Here is a 20,694-nt window from a genome sequence, read left to right as displayed (position 1 = left end):
TTGGCCTGGACTTTCTAACTACGTGGCCCGCTACGTCGCTTCGTGCACTTCGTGTCAGCAGCGCAAACGATCCACATCACCACCTGCCGGACTGTTGCAGCCACTTCCTTGCCCTTCTACGCCATTCGAAACCATTGGCATAGACCTTTACGGACCGTTGCCCTGCACAGATTCTGGCTACCGCTGGATTGTAACCGCCGTGAACCACTTAACACGTTATGCGGAGACAGCACCCATTCGCTCTGGATGTGCTTCAGAGGTCGCAGATTTCTTCTTGCGTTCCATTCTACTGCGTCATGGTGCCCCTCGTGTCCTTTTAAGCGATCGGGGCAGGACATTTTTATCGACTATTGTTGAAGAAGTTCTGCGTACGTCGAACACTGTTCATAAGACTACATCCGCCTATCATCCACAGACCAATGGGTTGACTGAACGATTTCATCGGACTCTCTCTGATATGATTTCAATGTATATACAGCCTAACCATACCAACTGGGACGTGATTCTCCCGTTCGTTACGTTCGCCTATAACACTGCAGTTCAAAAAACGACCGGCTATTCTCCATTTTTCCTCGTCTACGGCCGCGACCCGCCATTCATGCTCGACGCTTCATTTTTATCGGCTCCTGTATCCGCATCAAGCCCGCTCTCTGAGCAGTTCGTCTCCCGCCTTAACCACTGCCGCCGAGCCGCCCGTCTGAATACAGAAACCCGCCAACAGGATCGAAAGAATCGCTACGACGCATCTCACCGTGCTGTTCGCTTCCGGCCGGGCGACGAGGTTCTACTTTGGACTCCCAGGATTATGTGAGAAATTTTTGCGCCGCTTCACGGGTCCCTACACAGTGCTTGAAGAAACCTCCCCAGTGAACTATCGTGTCGCCCCTAATTCTGCCCCACTGGACTGCCGCTACCGAGGCACGGAAGTCGTGCACGTCTCACGCCTCAAGCCGTTCGTGCGCCGCGCTTCCCCAACACTTGCGGCCGGGCGGCCGCCTCGCCCACAGGGGGGAATTGATGTGAGCAGTTAGTCGTGCGCCAGCCCTTTGGGACATTGACCGCTACCACAGTTACCTAGGGGCCACTATCCCATACCTCATCTTCCTCTGATAGTCATCCTCATCATCATCTTCCACCTCGGGGCTCGTGACCGCATCTTCGCCGCCAGCTGAGTGTGTGTTCCGCGAGAGTTGCTACGCCTAATAAACGTCCTGAACCGGCCGTCCTTCAAGGCCCTTACAATATATATATATATATACAGAAAGAAATGCCGGCAGTCTACAACGCCAAAGAAGTCATAGGGGAACGGTTAAAATATATATATTTTTTTACCGTTAGTGACATTACATTCTTTATTATTATTAATTACGTGAGAAAGAAAGAAAAACACGCGCCCAGGGTAGGGACCAAACCCATGCCTTTCGATTAGATCTCGAATGCCTTACCAATTCGGCTATCTGGGCGATGTTTCCTCCTTCACTTTCTGGGGTATTTATATTTACTACAACCGTATCTGACGCTTGAGGGTGGTAGCCAGCGCCACTCAGACGACACGGGGAGAAGGGGGACCTTCTTTTCCAACCCCCGGGGCGTGACGCGAACGTCTACAGCCTGTCATAAGTGGGTAACTGGCGGGAAACCCTCTTATGCTACCTTGGCATCAAGGCTGCCAGAACCGAGGCCCTCGCTAAGCTTTCGCACGATAATATGGTTTGGAAATGAGGGGCTCGTTAGGAACTACAGAAAGAAATGCCGGCAGTCTACAACGCCAAAGAAGTCATAGGGGAATGGTTAAAATATATATATATATTTTTACCGTTAGTGACGTTACATTCTTTATTAATATTAATTACGTGAGAAAGAAAGAAAAACACGCGCCCAGAGTGGGGACCGAACCCACGCCTTTCAATTAGATCTCGAATGCGTTACCAATTCGGCTATCTGGGCGAATGTGTCCTCCTTCACTTTCTGGGGTATTTATATTTACTACAACCGTATCTGACGCTTGAGGGTGGTAGCCAGCGCCACTCAGACGACACGGGGAGAAGGGTACCTTTTTTTCAACCCCCGGGGCGTGACGCGAACGTCTACAGCCTGTCATAAGTGGGTAACTGGCGGGAAACCCTCTTATGCTACCTTGGCATCAAGGCGGCCAGAACCGAGGCCCTCGCTAAGCTTTCGCACGATAATAGGGTTTTGAAATGAGGGGCTCGTTAGGAACTACAGAAAGAAATGCTGGCAATCTACAACGCCAATGAAGTCATAGGGGAATGGTTAAAGTATATATATTTTTAACCGTTAGTGACGTTACATTCTTTATTATTTTCAATTACGTGAGAAAGAAAGAAAAAAAATATATGTATATATATATATATATATATATATATATATATATATATATATATATATATATATATATATATATATATATATATATATATATATATATATATATATATATATATATAAATGGTTTGGAAATGAGGGGCTCGTTAGGAAATACAGAAAGAAATGCCGGCAGTCTGCAACGCCAAAGAAGGCATAGGGGAACAGTTAGACGATTTATTACCCTCAGTGACGTTACAATATTTTTTTATTTTATTAATAATTACGTGAGAAAGAAAGAATAAAAAAAACGCGCCCAGAGTGGGGACCGAACCCACGCCTTTCGATTAAATCTCGAATGCCTTACCAATTCGGCTATCTGGGCGACTGTGTTCTCCTTCGCTTTCTGGGGTATTTATAATGACTAAAACTGTATTTGACGCTTCAGGGCGGTAGCCAGCGCCACTCAGACTACAAGGGGAGAAGGGGACCTTCTTTTTAACCCCCGGGGCGTGACGCGAAGGTCTAAAGCCTGTCATAAGCGGGTAACAGGCGGGAAACCCTCTTATACTACCTTGGCATCAAGGCTGCCAGAACCGAGGCCCTCGTTAAGCTTCCCCAAGGTTCTGGCAGTCGCCCAGATAGCCGAATTGGTAAGGCATTCGAGATCTAATCGAAAGGCGTGGGTTCGGTCCCCACTCTGGGCGCGTGTTTTTTTTCTTTCTTTCTCACGTAATAATAAAAATAATAATAAAATTATGTAACGCACTAACGGTAAATAATAGTCAACCCCTCCCCCATGCCTTCTCTGGCGTTGTATACTGCCGGCATTTCTTTCTTTATATATATATATATATATATATATATATATATATATATACATATAAATATATTCAATATTGATGTCAATATTTTTATAAATCAGAAAGAAAAAGGTCTTAGCATAAGCAAGCGGTTAAGTTTGAACGTGACCAGCTTTCCTTGCGGAATACAGCCTGGACTGTAAAAAATCAGCCTCTCAATAGCCCGGACTATGCAGTATTAGGTCATGTAATGTTCACCCTCGATATAGAGATCACTTTATAGAAGCTCTTCACCTAGCCAATAATCCTATAGAAAAAACAAGCTCCCTCGCTACCTGCCCCAGAAACGGTATTGACATTCCCAAAACACTGATGGCCGACGAAAAAGGTATCCTAGAACGAGGTAGAACTTTCTGTCCCACAAATAACCGTGTGAATGAATAGGAGTTACAAAAAGATCTCACGGAATTTTTTAACACAATGACACTAAGCGGATTTTTTTAGAAAAGCAGGACCAACCTGACATTAACGAACGCACCCTCCACCCTTCTAGCACTACGACTACAGATATAGATCAATCTGCAGAATTAGATCTGTAGTGAAAATCAGCATCAAGAGAAATATTCGCAACAACTAAGCGATCAAACAAGCGCAACAACCAAACTCCATCGGGAAAAGTTACCTTGAATAGCCTATCAGTCAGAACCCGATTAGTCATAAACCCAGCAGACAAAGGTGGCAGCGTAGTTGTATTACCTATACGAAAATGCAAAGATGAAGCTTACAGGCAGCTCATTAACCCTTGCAACAACAACCCCTTAGTTAACGATCCGAGCCAGGAATACAGACTAAAAATCTTTCAGAGCCTCACAGATCTGCGATTTAGACTATTATTAACGAATAATGACTTATATTTTATGAACCCGAATAATAAGCATGCAGGACGTTTTTACCTGCTACCAAAATTCCAAAAAGTCCCCCTAGAAATATTGTTCACTGCCGACATTCCTGGCAGACCCATAGTTTCCAATAACAATACCCCAACCGAAGCACTATCTCTGTGTCTGATTCATTACCTCTCTGACATTCCGGCTCTTCTTCCTTTAATCGTTAAGGACTCCCGCCACTTCCTCCGCATAACAGAAGAGATAAATAAGGGCGGGCCCCTACCCAGTGAAACCCTCCTTGTTACTCTTGACGTTTCCGCATTGTCTACAAACATCCCTTTTGTCGAAGGAATCGAAGCTATTTGAAAATCTCTATCAGTGAACCAACACCAACATGCGTCAGAAGTGTACATAGCTTTGTTAAAACTAGTTTTAACTCTCACCTATTTTAAATTTTACTCTTCTTACTTTTTGCATATTTTTGGAACCAGCATGGGTACTCCTTCGCGCCGGCTTATGCCAACATTTTCATTGGGTAACTTGAAACGACCGTATTAAGCTCTTTTCAGCATAACATTCAGGTTTACCTCTGCTGCATAGACGACATCTTAATGATTTGGGAACACGTTCGCGCGACTCTAGAAACATTTATACCTCATCTCAATTCTTCGCATACGAATAATAAATTCTCCTGCCAGTATTCTGAAAAAGACGTAAACTTTCTATATACTACCTCATTCTATACAGCGGTAAACTTAAAACCACACTTTTTAGAAAACCTACAGACAGGCAGCAGTGCCGGGATAATAAAAGTCATCACCCGAGATACTGCAAGCACGGCATCTTTATAGGAAAACTAACCAGGCTTAGAAGAGTATGCACAAATGACAGTGACTAGGTAGAGCACCTAGACGAACTCCACCTTATGAATAGGAACCACCACAAACGCTGGCTCGGTCAGGCGTACCAACGTGCGTCTAATCTCAAAAGGTATGACGTGCTCAATAAACAGGGACAAAACGAAAGCGCCAGGCCGCCTGCCCTAATAACTAAATTTTCAAATGCCCTCCCAAACGTTAAGAATATACTGCGGAAGTACTACCCCAATTTAGCCAGTAACGACCGATTTAAAAAGACTTTCCTGGAAGCACCAAGGGTTACCTACCCGCGAAACAGCAATATAAAAGATATTTTATTTGCATGATAAAACAGGGCCTTCAAAGAAACCAGTCATAGACAGCTGCTCCCATCCCAGATGCAAGACTTGTAGGCACCTGCACACAGACTGCATTGTAAAAAGCACAGCCAGTAATTATGTCCACAAGATTAATTCAAGTTTTACGTGCACTTCATCCGACATTGTGTATATGTTGGAATGCTCAATGTGCCACAAACAGTATATAGGCGAAATGACTAAACCTATGAGCCTAAGTCTTAATGGTCACCGGGCAGATACTCTAAGCAAATCCTCCATAGCGGTAGCGCAGCATTTCAACCAACCAGGCCACAATGTTGATTACCTTAAGTTGTATATACTTCAGTCAAACTTTAAGTCTCCTAGGGACAGGTAATACCGAGAATCCCATTTATTTTCAAATTCAACTTCATGGAACCTGCTGGAAGTAATCCGTCTAGGGGCAACTTGGAATCCTTGCTGTATTCACCGGGAATACAGCATTAGGCATTGTCTTGCATATACCTTATCCAAAGATTATGACGGCTTCCTCTGCTCTTTACCTGGTCACCTGCCATTTTGTTTCATTCCTTAGCTTCCAGGTAATACGCGCCCCCATCCCTCCTACCTTTCCTGTTGCAATTACATTTCATTTCTTATATTTCTCTTTCTTTGCTCCGCTTTGTCTTGTGCCCTGTACGTCACTCTAACTTTATCTTTTCGTTTTTTTAATTTCAGGACAGGCCTGTTCTACGAATGTTGCCATTGGCGACAGGTGCCATTTCAATTGCCGGGTCACTGCCTTTCCTTTTCTGTGTGGGTTTGTGTGATTTCCCTCCCTGTTTTTTTTACTATTTTTTTCTTTTTATTTCTTTTTTCCTATACCTAGTAAATCCCCCTCTTCTTTATCTTATCTTTTGATCTGAGGCTTGCAGATAGTCTCTGATAAAGACCCCACACTCACCACCTTGTCTGCTTCTAGAAGTTCTGAGCCCCTTTCGGTATTTGTGCGGCGGGACAACAAACAGCATCTCATCCTTTATGTCCTAGAATTCACGAAATATCAATCCCCCATATCAATCCCCCGTGACATACCTCAAAGCTCAAACTATACACCTTCTTTCCCCCAATTTCTCTGCCGACATACTCCCAAACCAATGCGCTTTCTCAATTTCACTTCCTTCTTTCCTTCTCTCCTCTCACCTGGAGGCCCACCACCTGACACTTCAGGGTTGTAGCCAGCGCCACTCTAACTACACGGGGAGAAGGGGATAAACTTTTCAACCCCCGGGACGTGACTCGAACGTCTACAGCCTGCCATGAGCGGGTAACTGGCGAGAAGCACTCTTATGCTACCTTGGCATCAAGGCTGCCAGAACCGAGACCCTCGTTAGTCTTTCGCAGAATAATATAGTTATTCAGGCTAGCACTCTGAAGTGTCAGATACAGTTCCAGAAAATATAAATTCCCCAGAAAATGAAGGAGAACACAGTCGCCCAGATAGCCGAATTGGTAAGGCATTCGAGATCACATCGAAAGGCGTGTGTTCGGTCCTCACTCTGGACGGCGTCAGGTGGGATCCCACCCCATGAACTCCAGAATACCGTTCTGGTGTGATGATGTGATGACCACTACACTACCGGCGGGGGTATTTTACCCTCCACTTTCTGGGGCATATATGTTAAGGTATTTTTGTTTCCTGGATTGCGGGTAAGTAGCCAGTGCCACTCGGACTACTCGGGGGAAGGGGACTTTTTTTTACCCTCCCGGCCGCGACTCGAGTGTGTACATGTCGAGAGTGGTCGACCAGCGTTGAACCCCCTTAAGCTCCCTATGGCACCAAGACTGCCAGAACAGATGCCCTCACTATGGATGTAGCGAGAGCTCGTTAAAATAAGATAGAAATATTGGTGTATATTTATATGTATATATACAAAACAGAAAAAAACGTTGGCAGTAAAGAAAACCGCCGGGTGGGATACGAACCACCACCTCCAGAATAGCGGTTTGGCGCACCAGACCTGTATCTGTAGGTCGTGGGTTAGGATCTCACCCGGGAGGCATTTTTCACCACTTTTCTTTCTGGCTCAAAAAATTATTCATTTGTTAGTATGACCCACCACAACCTCCCCTTTGATTCCCGAGGTTTTCTTGACTGCCAACCTTTATTTTCTGTCTTATTTCACCAAGCCCCTCATTCCCATTTTCTGATTCGCAACAATATATATATATATATATATATATATATATATATATATATATATATATATATATATATATAGATATATACATAAATATATATATATATATATATATATATATATATATATATATATATATATATATATATATATATATATATATATATATATATATATATATATAAATATATATATATATATATACACACCAAGACTCGGACACGGGAAACTTCAAGGACGCGTTTAATGACAACGCTGCCTCGCCGAGAGGTGGTTGCAAAAAGCGATGGTGGAGAATGCGCGAGGATGAAAGATGAAGAAGATAGAGTGGTGCTCGCGTGCGTCACACTAATGAAGACTTGTGAAGTGGGACTGGCCATTGGAGTAACAGTTGTGAAATAACGACGACACCTGTGCTCACAATATTGCCCCCAGCGGAAGCGGCCCCTCTGGTCGCTAAAGAGATGAGGGGCGCCGATGAAATGGCTTGATGCGCGAGCCATGGACAATTTCAGTTCCGTGACACCGACGGTCGAACGTGGGGCGAGTAGGAGCCACCCCATAGTTGACTGCAGAAGTCTGCTCCAGAACGGTGTAAGCACCGATAAAACGTGGCGGGAACTTTTCACATAATCTCACTCCACGCATGGGAGTCACAAGTATCATATTTTCCCCTGGCTGAAAGTAAACAGTCTGCTGCGTCGCATCATGACGAGACTTGCGGTCTTCTTGAATGGCTTGGGAGAGTTCAACTGTGCGAGATGGTGGCAGTGTTCAAGGCGAGAGACAAATGCGCTTGGGACATCCGCTTGCGGAGAGGCAGGTGCAGAAAAGAAGGCAGCATCGAGGATGGAAGATAAAGGCGGCAGTAAACGAGAAAGATTAGCTAAAAGCCAGTAGTTCAATGTGTTGCGGTGTTGTACGCATAATTGACGAAGGGTAAAACGGAGTCTCAATTCTGGTGGTCAGGGCTTCTATAAAACGAAAGCATATCGGAGAGAGTGCGGTGAAATCGCTCAGTCAGCCTATTTGTTTTGGGATGGTAGCTCGATGTGGTTTGGAGGAGGGTCCCAGAAGCGCGAAAAACTTCACCCAGGAGTGTTCGGAGGAAGGTTTTTCTGCGGTCATTGAGAAGAATGCGGGGACGGCCGTGTCGCAAGAATGTACTTTAGAAAGAAATGAGCCACCTCTGAAGCGCAGCTGGCACGTTGGCGCATCTCGTTAGTTGGTCTACCGCAGTGACGATCCAACGTTAGCCTGCTGACGTCAATGGCTAGGGCCCTAACACGTCAGTTCCCACCACGTGGAAAGGAGCGGCCGGACATGGCATGGTTTGTAAGAGTCCCTCAGGCACCGTGGTTTTATGTTTTCGTAGCTGGCAAGCTGCACAAGATGCCAAAAATTCCCCCGCAACTCCCCGAGGGGATTGTGAGGATGCAGAAATGCATTGGGTGCACGGATGAGTGTGATGCAATTAATGGCGAAGAGAGAGGCGAGAGTGTGAGCGTAATCATTTATTTTTCTTTTCCCACACCCGTCATTTCCGCTTCGTTATAGAGAAGCGTCTTCGACACCGCGTTGAGCGAAACCGCCAACTGGAGAGGATCGTTCACGTCAAAGTCGTCGGGAATCGTTTCGAACTCACCGTCAGCATCATCGACGTCGTCTTCCTGCGGTTCATATCGTTCGCCGCCGTCATCAAAGTGATCGAGCCGACTCCAATCGACACGAACGTTGATGGCGCGATACAGCGGGGTGTGTTCCAGGTGCTTGAGCCAACACAGGATGTTGCCGCGCTTCACCAACCCGCGCTTGTACGTTGCCGGACTCATCAGCCTCCGCTTCATGTGAACGTCGAACGCAACGTCCTCGGGTACCATGCGAGGAAGGCACCGCACAACCTTCGATACATCGATGGGCACGTTCGCCACCTGTCCCTTGATTCCAAACTGCCCGTTGCCTCGAGTCAGCCGCCTGATGCTCATGAAGGGGAGTCGAGGCGCGCTGAGCCGCTCTTCGACCGGGTTCAGATCGGGAAGATGCGCCGGCCGAGGAGGATAACGGTAGCCAAAACTCACGCAGCCCTCCTCTTTGCAGTTTTGTCTTCTTCTCCTTCTTCTTCTTCAGTGGTTCCCCTACGGGAAGATGACGATGGTGGTTGAACGCGAAGCTATCTCGTGATGGATTGTTTGGTTGGCCAATCCCTAGGGGCATCATGCCACAATCATCAGACGCGCTGCGGACGCCGGCCAACGCACGCAAGACAACCCCCGGCTCTAATGCATTTCTGCATAAAATACTTGGCTACACTGGTCGCGAGGACAGGCCAGAAAAACCGGCTCTTGACGCGGTCGTAGATTTTGCGAAACGCCAGATCGCCAGCGGTGGCGGCATCGTTGAAAGCTTCTAGGATCTCCTCTCGAAGCGAACGGCGAATCACAGTAACCCTTCTGTCGCCGGTAGGATGGTAATTGTAGTGTTACAGAGCGCCATTCAAAAGTCGAAATTTGTCCAGCTGGCGACGCGAGCGGCTGTTAGAAGGCTGCGCCAAGCCGCCGAGGCGATTGATGAGGTCTCGGCAGTACGTGTGGGCCCGCTGCAGAGAGATGAGGTTATCAGGCAAGTTGTAGGCATCGCAATCTGCAAGCGCAATCAGTAAAATTAGAGAGTTAACACTAGCATGCTCATCATCTGACTGAGGCGACCGCAGGATGCGGGAAAGAGTGTCCGTATCCATGTGTTGCTTCCCTGACTAATAGGTCACTGTAAAATCCTATTCCTATATACAGAGAATCCAACGACCGAGGCGGCCGGACAACTTTTTCAGTGACGACAGCCAGCAAATGGCGGGATGGTCACTCACAACCGAGAAATGACACCGGTAGGTACAAGCATGGTTTAAATTTGTGGATGGACCAAACAACGGCAAGGCATTCCTTTTCCGTTATAGTGTAGTTTTTCTCCGTAAGTGTTAAAGTCCGGATTGCGTGGGCAACAACTTGCTGTACTGATGTTGAGTTTCGTTGTAGGAGGACCACGCCGATACCACGTCCACTGGCGTCCGTGTGGAGTACAGTGGGAGCACCATCATCAAAGTTGCAGAGAACCGGTCCAGAAGTCAAGGCATCCTTGAGTGTCTGGAATGCTGCTTCGCAGTCACCAGACCAGGTAAAAGGGGTCGCATATGCGAGTAGTTTGTTGAGTCGCGGCGTTATTGGGCAAAATTACGGATGAACCGATGGAAGTGGGATGCCGAGCCCAGAAAACTTCGAAGGTCTTTTTGACGAGAGGTCGCGGAAAAAACTACGGCGTTAATCTTGTCGGGATCGGGGCGAATTCCATCACTGCTGTCGACATGCCCTAAAGCTTTGATTGCTTTGCTCGCAAAGCGACAATTTTTGGTGTTCCCTTGTAAACCAGCATTGGCGATGCTCGTTAAAAATACGTCTAGACGGTGAAGGTGTTCGTCAAAGGTTGAACGAAAGATAACAATGTCGTCAAGGTAGCAGAGCGCGTCTTCCACTTCAATCCAAGAACATTGTGAATCATGCGCTCAAAGGTTGCCGGCGCGTTGCGTAACCCGAAAGGCATAACGTTAAACTCAAACCGACCATGTGGTGTGGCGAAGGCTGTTTTTTCTTTGTCGGCCTCATCCATAGAAATTTGCCGGTATCGTCACCGAAGATCAAGGCTGGAGAAAAATTGTGCACCTTGCAAAGTATCTAGAGCGTCGTGGATACGCGGCATCGGGAACACATTTTTACGAGTTATCTCGCTCAGGGCTCGGTAATTCACACAAAATCGCACGCTTCCGCCTTTCTTCCGAACTAGTACAAGTAGACACACGATATGGGCGGCGACGGACGATGCAGGAGTTGTCCTTTTCGATTCGATAGGTTGAGGCAGACATCTGGCCAAGGACGGAAGAGTAGCAGTCAATTGATCCTTGGTGCTTAGTCAACAACTTGAGAAATGCTTCTTTTTGATCCGAGGTTAAAGAACTGATGCTAATAGCAAAAAGAGAGGGCGAGGGCTTTGATGCGTGGCTCGATTTGTCTGAAGAAAGCGGAGAGACCGGAAGAACGATTACGGGATCGTGGCGGGACACAGAAGCGACAGTAGCGCCTTGAGGTAGCAAAATGGGTTCAGTCATAGTGTTCACAGCGGCTACCAGACCTGATGCGGAAGAAAAATGAACAAGGCATGCCGGTATCATACGTCCTTTGGGAATGAAGTGTCCAGCTGGCACGATGAGCGCATCGCCATCGACAATGCTGTGAGACGTTATGGAAAACACGGCTTCTCAAGGAGGAAGAGCAAAATCGGAAGTTGACACCAATTGATGTATTCGCCCGTCCGGTACCATGTCGAAAGCCGTGTCAGTAATAGAAAAGGCGGGTGCATGACAAGAAATGATAGCAGCTGCTGATGACACGAGGTCCCAACCTAGGATCATCAGATGAGCACATGGGGCTAATACCGTTAAGAGAATGAGATGACGGATGGCTTGTATGAATACACGCGCTGTACACTGCCCTGAAGGCTGAATCACATTTTTGTTGGCGCCGCGTAGAGCAGGACCAACATAAGGAATTCTGACCTTCCGTAGCCGCGAACAGAAGTCCGCATGAATAATGGAAATGCTCGCGCCAGTGTCCACTAAAGCTTCGACTGGAATTCCTTCGACATCAACTTCCAAAATATTCCATGGCCGGTCAGGAGGACTTGTCTTTTTTCTGTGTGACGCAGTTCTACCTCGTTGAACTGCGGCTCTTAGTTTTCTCCGGGGTGGTCAACGTTCTGAGAGGCTGGACGGAGGGTAGGCGAAAATTGACGGAAAGGTGAAGGGGATCGGCGGCGGTCACACCTGCTGGTGGAACGATGATCAACGGAGTCCGGAGGAGAAGGTGAGCGGCGGCGACAATAGGTAAATGGCTGCGGTCAGTAGTCGTACGTGTACCGGGAATCACCCCGTGGCGGAGTAGAAAATACTTGCCGTTCATCCCGCCGGCGCCGTCGGCAGAACTTTGAAATATGGCCCCGGATGCCGCAGTAGTTTCATGTTGGGCGTGGCGGCCGCCATGGTGGGTAGTATGGTGCATGGTAAGTGGTCGGTTGGTATGCAGCGGAGACGGCGGCAAGGTGAACATTGGAAGCCTCAGGAACGGAGGGCGAGGACGGGATGTGTCGCATCACAACCACATGAGAGTGCGTAGGCCCGGCGCGCAAGTCGGACTTCGGAGGTGAAGAGCACGTGACTTAGGCCAATTCTTTCTTCATAATCTCCCGCACACTGGAGCCCAATGTCTAGGGCTGCACCACCGTAGAGCTCGATGAAGCCTGCGAATGCAGCTCTTCGCGAATGATTGATCTTTTCATGGCTCGTAGGGCGCCTTGGTCAGGTACAAGTGTGTCGGAAGATGATGGCTGCAGGCGCAAGGACTGAAGATCAGTTAGGCGCGGAGAAATCGTCACGATATCACGCACAGTAGTAGGGTTTTCCATGGCGAGCGCGTTGAACGCAAAGGTAGAAATGCCCTTGAGGATGTGCTTCACTCGATCAGACTCTGCCATTTCTCAGTTCACTCGTTTACATAAAGCCAAAACGTCTTCAGTGTACGACGTGTGCGGTTCGGCGGGGTACTGATAGCGTTCCGCAAGGTTCGACTTGGCCGCGTCTCAGCGCAACGTGGGCGTGCTAAACATTCTACATATTTCTGCAGTGAACCGCGGAAGTTTTTATTTCCTTAGTGAGTGATTTTCTGCGTAATTATCTTGTTTATTTACCTTTTTACATTATTTATTTTAAATCTAAACAACCATTTTCAATGTATTTAATTTACCCGTTATACCTCGGGGGAACGGGAAAGGTTTCAGTTCATGAGCTCGTTTAATAAAGTGAACCGCGACCAGTCAGTTAAGTCCTCCTTGTTATTCAGGTACAATGCCTTAGCGACTTCTCTTAGATGAAAATTCACGCTGGCGAGCTTGAGCTTATAATCCTACCGATTGTAGGCGCTCACCTGGTTATAATCGTCTAGCCAATCCTCTACGTCGTCTCCAGGAAGTCCTGAAAACATCTGAGGGTCTCGCTGCCGGCTGGTGATCATCCAGGCTGGGGTGACTGATCCGCGTGACTGATTTTTTAGCCGATGTCAACACGTGCATGGGCATATCTTGTTCTGACCACTCTTTCACCAGTGTTGCCACGAGTGAGGGGGGAATTACCTTGCTAATTTTTTTTCCTCGTTGTTTCTTCTCTTGATTGGTTCTTTTATGCATAAATGCATTACAGCCGGGGGTTGTCTTGCTTCCGTTGGCCGGCGTCCGCAGCGCGTCTGATGATGATCATGGCATGATGCCCCTAGGGATTGGCCAACCAAACAATCCATCACGAGATAGCTTCGCGTTCAACCACCATCGTCATCTTCCCGTAGGGGAACCGCTGAAGAAGAAGAAGGAGAAGAAGACAAAGCTGCGAAGAAGAGGGCTGCGTGAGTTTTGGCTACCGTTATCCTCCTCGGCCGGCGCATCTTCCCGATCTGAACCCGGTCGAAGAGCGGCTCATCGCGCCTCGACTCCCCTTCAAGAGCATCAGGCGGCTGACTCGAGGCAACGGGCAATTTGGAATCAAGGGACAGGCGGTGAACGCGCCCATCGACGTATCAAAGGTTGTGCGGTGCCTTACTCGCATGGTACCCGAGGACGTTGCGTTCGACGTTCACATCAAGTGGAGGCTGATCAGTCCGGCAACGTACAAGCGCGGGTTGGTGAAGCGCGACAACATCCTGGCTTGGCTCAAGCACCTGGAACACACCCCGCTGTATTGCGCCATCAACGTTCGGTTCGATTGGAGTCGGCTCGATCACTTTGATGACGGCGGCGAACGATACGAACCGCAGGAAGACGACGTCGATAGTGCTGACGGTTTGTTCGAAACGATTCCCGACGACTTTGACGTGAACGATCCTCTGCAGTTGGCGGTTGCGCTCAACGCGGTCTCAAAGACGCTTCTCTATAACGAAGCGGAAATGACGGGTGTGGGAAGAGAAAACTCAATGATTACGCTCACACTCTCGCCTCTCTTCGCCATTAATCGCATCACCCTCATCCGTGCACCCAATGCATTTCTGCATCCTCACAATCCCCCTCGGGGAGGTGCGGGGGAATTTTTTGTCATGTTCGTAATGGTGACTGTTTGTTCTTGATATCGTTTTATATCATCATCATCATCATCATCATCACCAGCCTGTCTACGCCCACTGCAGGGCAAAGGCCTCTCCCATTATTCTCCAATTACCTCGGTCCTGTGCCAACTGTGACCATTTCATCCCTGCAAACGTCTTGATCTCATCTGCCCATCTAACTTTCTGCCGCCCCCTGCAGCGCTTGCCTTCTCTAGGGATCCACTCTGTTACCCTTAATGACCAGCGGTTATCTTGCCTTCGGGAACATGCCCTGCCCACGTCCATTTCTTCTTCTTAATTTCTACTAATATGTCTTTAACACCAGTTTGCTCCCTGACCCACTCCGCTCTCTTCTTGTCCCTTAATGTTACACCTATCATTTTCCGCTCCATTGCCCGCTGAGTCGTTCTCAATTTAAGTTGAACCCTCTTAGTGAGTCTCCAAGTTTCTGCCCCGTAGGTGAGTACGGGTAAGATGCAGCTGTCATACACTTTCTTCTTCAACGACAATGGTAGGCTGCTATTCATTATCTGAGAATGTCTGCCACATGCACCCCTCCCCATTCTGATCCTTCTAATTATCTCTGCCTCATGGTTTGGATCTGGGGTCACAACTTGGCCTAAGTAGATATATTCGCTTACCACTTCCACTGCCTCGCCCCATCTATCTCAGACTACTGTGCTGTCCCAAAGTTATTGATCATTATTTTATTTTTCTGCATAATAATTTTCAGGCCCACGGTTCTACTCTGTTCGCCTAGTGCGGAAAGCATGCTTTGCAATTCGTCCCCCGAGTTACTTAGCAACGCAACGTCATCAGCAAATCCTAGGTTACTGAGGTATTCTCCATTAACCCTTACTCCCACCTGTTCCCAATCCAACGTTCTGAATGCTTCTTGTAAGCATGCTGTGAATAACATTGGAGAGATTGTGTCTCCTTGTCTGACACCCTTCCTTATAGGTATTTTAATGCTCTCCTTAGGGAGGATGATGGTAGCTGTAGACCCATTATAGATATCCTCTAGAATTCTTACATAATGCTCATCTACCCCCTGGTTCGGTAATGCCTGAATCACTGCTATGGTTTCGACCGAGTCAAATGCTTTCTCATAATCTATGAAGGCTATATATAGGGGTTGAGTATACGCAGCGCACTTCTCGATTACCTGATTGATCGTGTGAATATGGTCCATTGTTGAATAACCTTTACGGAACCCTGCTTGTTCTTTAGGTTGACTGAAATCTAAGGTTGCAGAGATTCGGTTAGCGATTACCTTGGTAAATACCTTGTAGACGACTGACAGTAAGCTGATCGGCCTGTAGTTTTTCAAGTCCTTCATGCCGCCTTTCTTATGGATTAGGATGATGTTCGCGTTCTTCCAAGATTCCGGTACCATTGCGGTCATTAGGCATTGCGTATACAGGTTTGCCAGTTTTTCAAGTACAATTTCTCCGCCATTCTTCAAGAGGTCTGCTGTTATCAGATGCTCACCAGGTGCTTTGGCATCTTTCATTTCTTTCAAAGCCTTCCTTACTTCTTCGGTCGTTACTGGTGGGATGTCTATCTCCTCTGAACTACTGTCTCGTTCGGCATTATCCTGTATGTCCCTGCTACTGTACAGATCCCTATAGAACTCCTCGGCCACTGTGACTATTTGATACCTATTTCTGATGACATTGCCTTGCTTATCCTTAAGTGCATACATCTGATTTTTCCCCCCACCAAGACGTCTCTTCACAGCTTTCAGGCTACCTCCGTTCTTTACAGCGTATTCGATCCTCTTCATATTATACTTCAGTATGTAAGCTGTCTTACGCTTATTGATTAACTTCGAGAGCTCGGCTAGTTCTATTCTCTCAGCTGAGGGACAGATTCTCATGGTTTGCCGTTTCCTGATCAGATCTTTCGTCTCTTGTGAAAGTTTACCAGTATCGTGGCTAGCTATAGTGTCCCCGACTTCTACTGCACACTCCGTGATAATGACGGTAAGGTTGTCGCTAGCTTCCTGTGTCGTAAGCTCGGCTTCCTCGGTAAGGGCGGAATATCGTCTCCGCAGCGCGATCCTGAATTCTTCTACTTTACGTCTTACTGTTAGCTCATTTATCGGCTTCTTTCGTACTAGCTTGTTGTGGTCCATCCTCAAATCTAGCATAATTCGAGATCTTACCATACGGTGGTCACTACACCTTACCCTTACGAGCACTTCCACATCCTGCACGACGCCAGGGTTATCGCATATATTGAGGTCTTTTTCATTTTTTTGCTCCCCATTCGGGCTCCTCCAGGTCCACTTCCGACTCTCCCGTTTACAGAAGAAGGTATTCATTATGCGTAGGTTATTCCTTTCCTCAAACTCTACAAGTAGGTCCCCCCTGCTATTTCTACAGCCCAGACCATAGTTACCAACTGCCTTGTCTCCAGCCTGATTATTGCCTACTTTAGCATTGAAGTCCCCCATAACTACGGTATACTGTGTTTTTACTTGAGCCATTGCCGATTCCACATCTTCATATAGGCGTTCCACTACTTGCTCGTCGTGGCTGGATGTGGGTGCGTAGCCCGGCACCACCTTGAGCTTGTACCTCTTATCGAGCCTAATTACAAGACCTGCGGCCGTTTCGTTAATGCTATAGTATTCGTCTATGTTGCCAGCTATGCTTTTATTGACTAGAAATCCCACTCCCAGTTCTCTTTTGTCCTCTAGACCACGGTAACATAGGACGTGTTCATTTTTCAGCACCGTAAAGGCTTCTCCTGCTCTCCTAACCTCGCTATGCCCTATTACATCCCATTTAATGCACTCTAATTCCTCGAACAACACCTCGAGACTTGCTTCGCTAGATAAGGTTCGTGCGTTAAACGTTGCCAGATTCACATTCCATTGGCGGCCTGTCCAGATACAGGGATTCTTAGCGCCCTCTGCTGCGTCACAGGTCTGACCGCCGCCGCGTTCAGTTGCTTCGCAGCCGCTGGGGACTCAGGGCCGAGGGTTCATTGGAGTATTCATATATATATATCATAATATAGAAAGAAATGCCGGCAGTCTACAAGGCCAAAGAAGGCATAGGGGAATGGTTAGACAATTTTTTACCGTTAGTGACGTTACATTGTTATTATTTTTTTAATCAATACGTGAGAAAGAAAGAAAAACACGCGCCCAGAGTGGGGACCGAACCCACGCCTTTATATATTTATATATATATATATATATATATAAATATATATATATATATATATATATATATATATATATATATATAGAAATGCTGACAGTCTACAAAGCCAAAGAAGCCTAAGGGGAATCGTTAGACTATTTTTTACCACTGGTGCCGTTACATAATTTTTTTATTGATTGCATGAGAAAGAAAGAAAGAAAAACACGCGAAAAGAGTGGGAACCGAACCCACGCCTTTGGATTAGATCTCGAATGCGTTACCGATTCAGCTATCTGGGCGACTGTGTTCTTTTTCACTTTCTGGAATATTTATATTTACTACAACTGTATCACGCTTGAGGGTGGTAGCCAGCGCCACTCAGACTACACGGGAAGAAGGAGACCTTCTTTTCAAAGCCCGGGGCGTGAAGCGAACATCTACAGCCTGTCATAAGTGGGTAACTGGCGGGAAACCCTCTTATGCAACCTTGGCATCAAGTATGCCGGAACTGAGGCCCTCGCAAAGCTTTCGCATGATAATAGGGTTTTGAAATGAGGGGCTCGTTAGAAAAGACTGAAAGAAATGCCGTCAGTCTACAAACCCAAAGAAGGCATAGGGGAATGGTTAGAATATTTTTTACCGTTAGTGACGTTACAATGTTTTTTTAATTAATTCATGAGAAAGAAAGAAAGAAAACTTGCGCCCAAGTGGGGACCGAACCCACGCCTTTCAATCAGATCTCGAACGCCTTACCAATTCGGCTATCTCGGCAACTGTGTTCTCCTTCACTTTCTGTGGTATTATATTTACTACAACCTTATCTGACGCTTGAGGGTGGTAGCCAGCGCCACTCGGACTACCCGGGTAGAAGAGGACCTTCTTTTCAACCACCGGGGCGTGACGCCAACGTCTACAGACTGTCTTAAGTGGGTAACTGGCGGAAAACTCTCTTATGCTAGCTTGGCATCAAGGCTGCCAGAACCAAGGCCCTCGCATAGCTTTAACATGATAATAGGGTTTGGTAAATAGTTGTAGTAAATTTGAACTATAGTAAATATATAGTAATTATAGTAAACGATAGTATTTAAATAATAAATATATATATATATAGTAAAGAGTTGTAGTAAATATAAATACCCCAGAAAGTGAAGGAGAACACAGCGCCCCCATAGCTGAACTTGGTAGGAATTGGAGATCTAATTGAAAGGCGTGGGTACGGTCCCCGCTCTGGGCGCGTGTTTTTCTTTCTTTCTTTGTCATGTACTTATTTAAAAACACTGTAACGTCACTATCGGTAAAAAATAGTCTAACCATTCCCCTATGCCTTCTTTGGCGTTGTAGACTGCCGGCGTTTCTTTTGGTATTATCTAACGAGCCCCTCATTTCCGAAGACTATATATATATATATATATATATATATATATATATATATAGCAGAACAAAGAGATACGGGACGAGGGACTCGGTAAAGATACATATCAAGGTTGCAGTCGTCATTGCCAGTGCTATTAGGCTTTTTTGAAAAATATAATAGGGCTGAATGACGTGTGCTTGTCACGTTTCTTTGAATCATTGATAAATAAGCGAAAATATAAGTCGAGAAAAAATCCGCCGTTTTCCGGGAGCGGGACTCGAACCCACATCTCCGCATTACCGGTGCGGTGCGTTCGCCATTACGCTATCCCCACAGCGGCTTCTCTCTCGACTTTAAAGCGGGGGTTTATATTTACAAGAGCTCTGAGGCCGGTACTAGCGCCGCCCCTCGACTACCGCGGGAGACGTAGAACGTCTTCTTTCCCAGCGGCCGCCACGTAGAACGTGGTCGGAGGTCGGGGTTAGCAATTGGCATATCCGAACTGCTGGAGCCAGTGCCTCGTAATGCATGTAGCAGAACAGAGAGATACGGGACGAGGGACTCGGTAAAGATACATATCAAGGTTGCAGTCGTCATTGCCAGTGCTATTCCGCTTTTTTGAAATATATAATAGGGCCGAATGACGTGTGCTTGTCACGTTTCTTTGATTCATTGATAAATAAGCGAAAATATAAGTCGAGAAAAAATCCGCCGTTTTCCGGGAGCGGGACTCGAACCCACATCTCCGCATAACCGGTGCGGTGCGTTAGCCATTACGCTATCCCCACAGCGGCTTCTCTCTCGACTTTAAAGCGGGGGTTTATATTTACAAGAGCTCTGAGGCCGGTCAACTAGCGCCGCCCCTCGACTACCGCGGGAGACGTAGAACGTCTTCTTTCCCAGCGGCCGCCACGTAGAACGTGGTCGGAGGTCGGGGTTAGCAATTGGCATATCCGAACTGCTGGAGCCAGTGCCTCGTAATGCATGTAGCAGAACAGAGAGATACGGGACGAGGGACTCGGTAAAGATACATATCAAGGTTGCAGTCGTCATTGCCAGTGCTATTCGACTTTTTTTTTTTCGAAATATTTAATAGGGCCGAATGACGTGTGCTTGTCACGTTTCTTTTTTGATTCATTGATAAATAACCGAAAATATAAGTCGAGAAAAAATCCGCCGTTTTCCGGGAGCGGGACTCGAACCCACATCTCCGCATAACCGGTGCGGTGCGTTAGCCATTACGCTATCCCCACAGCGGCTTCTCTCTCGACTTTAAAGCGGGGGTTTATATTTACAAGAGCTCTGAGGCCGGTCAACTAGCGCCGCCCCTCGACTACCGCGGGAGACGTAGAACGTCTTCTTTCCCAGCGGCCGCCACGTAGAACGTGGTCGGAGGTCGGGGTTAGCAATTGGCATATCCGAACTGCTGGAGCCAGTGCCTCGTAATGCATGTAGCAGAACAGAGAGATACGGGACGAGGGACTCGGTAAAGATACATATCAAGGTTGCAGTCGTCATTGCCAGTGCTATTAGGCTTTTTTGAAAAATATAATAGGGCTGAATGACGTGTGCTTGTCACGTTTCTTTGAATCATTGATAAATAAGCGA

At 46.9% G+C, this 20,694-nt stretch overlaps 1 non-coding gene across 1 annotated transcript; it reads right to left on the bottom strand.

The window, feature by feature from the left end:
* Positions 1-2,638: 2,638 nt before the first annotated feature.
* On the bottom strand, positions 2,639-2,710 carry Trnak-uuu (transfer RNA lysine (anticodon UUU)). The gene has a single exon. It is a non-coding gene; the product is annotated as a tRNA-Lys (tRNA).
* Between the last annotated feature and the right edge of the window lie 17,984 nt (positions 2,711-20,694).

The sequence above is a fragment of the Haemaphysalis longicornis genome, unplaced genomic scaffold (assembly GCF_048455015.1).
Source record: "Haemaphysalis longicornis isolate Haplotype H1 unplaced genomic scaffold, Haemaphysalis longicornis Haplotype H1 scaffold_13, whole genome shotgun sequence".
Lineage (NCBI taxonomy): Eukaryota > Metazoa > Arthropoda > Arachnida > Ixodida > Ixodidae > Haemaphysalis > Haemaphysalis longicornis.
This window is presented reverse-complemented; position numbering and strand designations above follow the sequence as displayed.